Here is a 4,953-nt window from a genome sequence, read left to right as displayed (position 1 = left end):
GCTCGGGAAAGAAAGGGCTTCACGCCTCGCCCTTCTGCCCCGGACACCGCTCCCAGAGCGAGACCCCGCCGTCTGGGCCCCCAGCCCCAGGCTGGGCTGCGGCTGGCCGACCCCCACCCCCCCGCACAGGGCGCCCCGCAGCCGGCGGGAGGGGCTAGGACAGTCTGTGTGCCTACGTCCTAGGTCTCCGTCCGTCAGGGCCCTATCTGTCCATCTCTCGGGCCCTGCATCCGTCAGTGCGTGTGGCCAAGGGCGAGGCGACAAGCGAGACCAAGGTCAGCGAGAAGGAGCGACGCTTCCCGGTGCCAGCGGGGGCGGTGTCTAGCTCCCCTCCCCTCCCGGCCTCTGGGTCAGCTCCGGCCGCGCCTCAGGAACCTGGACCGACTCCTTCTTGGCCTTATGAAGGCTCTTGAGCCTAAGACCCCCTTCCTCGATCTCCACCCTCCTACACCAGCGGGCACCCCCAAATCCTTCTGACCCCCTCCCTCTCAGCTCCTCCTAACCCACCCCTCCCCATTATGGGAGGGAAGGCTGGAATCGTTGCCAAGGAGACAGCCCCGCCTTCAGCTTTCGGAGGCACCGCCCCTGATTCCCAGTGAGCTCAGCGATTGGCCGATGGGGCTCGTGCTCAAACCTGTGGTCCCCTCCAACTACACGGAATGCTAGGCGTTAATGGTCGCCAGGGGACGAGAGGCTCCTTTCTGATTGGTTAAAGGCGTGCAAGTCGATTCTACCTCCCTGTAAGCCAGAAGTGCCTGCGGTAATGAGTGGGAAGGAGTTGCCCGGCGTCTTCCCTCCAGCCGGACCTGTACTTTCAAAACTTTCCCCGAACCCATGTACCCTCCGCTATGTTTGATCTTCTGAACGATGAAAGCCAAAGGATTTAAGACAGACACACCCTTTCCTCCAAGCTTTCTTCCCACAGGTCCTGGGATCCTCCCAGAGAGGAGTCGTCTGCCTGTTCTGTTCCCCTTCCTCTCCCCTCCGCCTTCCCCAAAGCCTGGATTTAACTCAATCCCTGGGAACGTTAATCCCTGGTTTCTACATTTTCTTAGGGAGCATTTCTTCCAGGTGAAGGTGATACGGAAGAGATCAGGAGAGGAACTTTACAGGAAGAGAAGCCTCTAGCCTTTAAAGCCTCTAAGAACGCTCCAGTCCTATCTGACCTGAATGGAGGTCTGTGGAGGAAGGGAGGGGGTGAAACACTGCCCCGGGTACAGCTTTGAATTGAGAAACTACCAGTTCTTGTACTTTTTCCACTTTCGTGCTGAAACAAGTCTGGGAGCATTCCTGACAGTGAGTGAGCCAAGTTCTCCTTTGTGAACGATGTAGGAGCCATGGACTGTTTTCTTGTTGCCTATCCAGACAAGAACAGGAAAAGAACTGGTGAAGAGGAAAGATGGCCTCTTCCATTCTCCTGAAAAGAGATAAGAACAAGAATTTGGACCCTGCCAAGTGATAAAAGGCCAAAGAGAAAACTATCTCAATAGTGGCTCACAAGTAGAATTAGAGATGTACCACAAATGAAATGAGGGTACTTTGCTACTCTCCAGAAGAACCCTTCCGGCTCATGCCTGTTTCCCATCCCATTGTCCTAAAGTGTTTGCTAAGAATGGCTCACATGGTCCAACACTAGAGAGCCCACACAGGGAGAACGCCCTATGGACTGGGAAGAAATGAACATGGAAGCACTCCTTGGTCATCCCCAAAGCACTCACACAAGTGAGAAATAAAAGTCTATTTACAAGATACTCCAACTTGTTTATCTACTAGGAAATCCACACACAAAAGCAGCCAATAAATACCCTACAAAATGTGTGACAGGGCCTCCAGTCACAGATGGGATGAGGCCCATGGCCTACTCTTCCTGTCATGAACCACAAGCCCCACATGTGGCAGAAGTTGGGCTGGAGCTTCAAGTCACTCTTTTTTTAAATTACTTATTTTATTTATTCATTCATTTATTTTTTAAAATTTGACCAGAGAGACAGAGGGTGAGAGTGAGAGAGAGAGGAAATGAGAAAGCAAGTCACCAGATTTAGGACTTGAACCCTGGTCGGCCATGTGGGAATGTCCAGCGCCTTAACCACCATGCCACCTGCTGGTCCCTCAAGTCACTCTTGTACCAGTGTTTCTACGTGGAAATTCAGCCTCACTGGCGCATAGAGTCAAGAGCAGCAGAATTACAGCCAGCCTCCTCCAGCCTGAATGCTGCCTGTGTGAAGGGCCGCCTCAGGTAGCCATCCTACACCTGCCACACACCCAAAGCAATAGAGGCTCTAAGTACAGAAAGCCTCTGATAAGGGTTGCAACTTGACCCAGCACCAACCAAGTCAAGGCAGGTCAAAGGTGAGAGTCCACTGGCCTTGTTCTGCCACTGTGCCCATGACGAGGAGGTATGAGTCCACTGTGCATGTCCTGAGTGCGTGCAGGCCACATAGTCTGCAGCACCAAGCCTTGGTGTGCAACAGCACAGGGGCAGAGCTGTTTAGTGTGCAGCTGAGGCTTATGGTCCAGCTCAAGTGGCCAACACTGCAGGCGGCATGGTGGTTAAAGCACTGGACTCGCACACAGTGGACCACAGTTCAAGTACCAGACCTGGTGACTTGAAAATCATGCTGGATGTGTGTATGTGCATAACCAAAGTCCCATGAAGAGAATGGAGAAGGGATTGCAGTGTGGCCAGTCCCCCTGAAGGTGATTTCTCACTTTGTCTCTTTCTGTCTCTTTGTCTCTGATGAGTGCATGTGCGCTATGGCAAAAATCTCTTTAAAAAATACTGGCCTAAAAACAGTTGTTGCTTCTTTAGCCCCAAACATTGTGTCCTATTCCTAGAAAGACATACATGCACAAACATTTCAAGGAATTTTTAGGATCTTTAGAACTTAGAATAATACCTGCCCTTATTTTATTTTTAGAGAGTTTTGCTGTAGGGCGTGTATGCTTGCCAGAAAGACAGAAAGTGAGAAATCACCCCCCATGGGGTGGATGGTTACACTGCAATCCCTTCTCTTCCATTCTCCTCTCGGGATTTTGGGTAAGCACACATATAAACCTAGCGTGGGTTTTAAGCTACAGGGTCCAGGACTTGAACTGCACTTGACGACGTGGGAGTCCAGCGATGTAACCATTACACTATCTGCTGATTCCCCTACCCCTATTTTAAATTATCTGGACAAGCTAGGCCTGGACCATGTGGTCATGGCCTTTATCTCCCACTCTGATCATTCAGATGGGCCTTATTCTTTCTGGTGCAAACATGCATTTTTCCTGATGCTTCAGTGAAGGAAAAAGGACAGCCCTCTTCCTTGCTTAAATTCCTTCTGTGATGGACCTTCAAAGACCAATGGTAGGGGGAACCAGCAGTTAGCGTAATGGCTATGTCCCTGGACTCCCATGTAGTCAACCGCGGTTCGCATCCCGGACCCGGTGGCTTAAAACTCACGCCGGGCGCGTGTGCGTACGTGCCCAAGATCCCAAGAGGAGAATGGAGGAGAAGGGATTGCGGCGTGACCATCCCCCCTGGGGGGTTATTTCTCACTTTCTGTCTCTATGTCTCTGTCTGTCTGTCTGGCGAGCGCACGCGCCCTATAGCGAAAATCTCTCCAAAAAAAAAAAAAAAAAAAAGAGTAATGGTAGGGGCCAGCAGGTGGCATAGTTTAAGGCACTGGACACTCCCACATGGCCAACTCTAGTACAAGTCGCGTACCTGGTGGCTTGCTTTCTCACTCTCTCTCTCTCTTTCAGTGTCTCTCTCTCTGGTCAAATTAAAATGAATGCATGAATAAAGAGAATTAAATAATTTAAAAAAAAAAGATCAGTGGTAGATGGAGATGGAGCCAACCAGTGGCATGGTAGTTAAGAGAGCTGGATCATGGGGACCAGCAGGTAGTGTGGTGGTTAAGGCACTGGACACTCCCACATGGCCAACCAGGGTTCGAGTCCTGAATCTGGTGGCTTACTTTCTCACTTCCTCTCTTTCTCACTGTTACTCTCTGTCTCTCTATGGTCAAACTAAAAAAATAAAAAATAAATGACTGAATAAGTAAAATAAAATAATTATTAAAAAAAAAAGATAGCTGGATCACACGTGACTGACTGAGCAGTTCAAGTCCTGGATCCAGCAGCTTGAAAAATACACTGGGCTAGGGCTGGGAAGTGGTGTGGTGATTAAGGGTGCTGGACTACCACATGGCCAACCATGGTTCAAGTCCCAGACCAGGCAGCTTGCTTTCTCTCTCTCTTTCTCAGTCCCTCTCTGGTCAAATTAAAATAAGTAAAGTTAAATAAAAATAATTCTTAAAAAAAATTAAAAAGAGAGACCAGCAGTTAGTGTAATGGCTATGTCACTGGACTGCCACGTAGTCGACCGTGGTTTGTGTCCCAGACCCGGTGGCTTAAAACTCACTCCAGGCACGTGTGCATGTGTGCCCAAGATCCCAAGAGGAGAATGGAGGAGAAGGGATTGTGGCATGACCATCCTCCCTGGGGGGTGATTTCTCGCTTTCTGTCTTTCTGTCTGTCTGGCGAGTGCACGCACCCTATAGCGAAAACCTCTCAAAAAATAAAAAATAAAATAAAAATAAATAAAAAATAAAAAGGAAACACACTGGGCATGTGTGCGTGAGTTCTTGCAAATTAAATAGATAAATAAATAAAATCTGTGGTAGAACGAAGAGAAGTCCAACCTATGGAGGTTATCTGAGACAAGAAATGAGGACCTGAGAATAGAGTGGAACTGAGGCTTAAGGGTTTCATAATATTAGAAAATTGATTAAATGGGGGAACCAGCAGTTAGCGTAATGGCTATGTCGCTGGACTCCCACGTAGTCGACCGCGGTTCGGGTCCCGGACCCGGTGGCTTAAAACTCACGCCGGGCGCATGTGCATGCGTGCCCAAGATCCCGAGAGGAGAATGGAGGAGAAGGGATTGCGGCGTGACCATCCCCCCTG

Source organism: Tupaia chinensis, unplaced genomic scaffold, assembly GCF_000334495.1.
Source record: "Tupaia chinensis unplaced genomic scaffold, TupChi_1.0 Scaffold000231_1, whole genome shotgun sequence".
Classification (NCBI taxonomy): Eukaryota; Metazoa; Chordata; class Mammalia; order Scandentia; family Tupaiidae; genus Tupaia; species Tupaia belangeri.
This window is presented reverse-complemented; position numbering follows the sequence as displayed.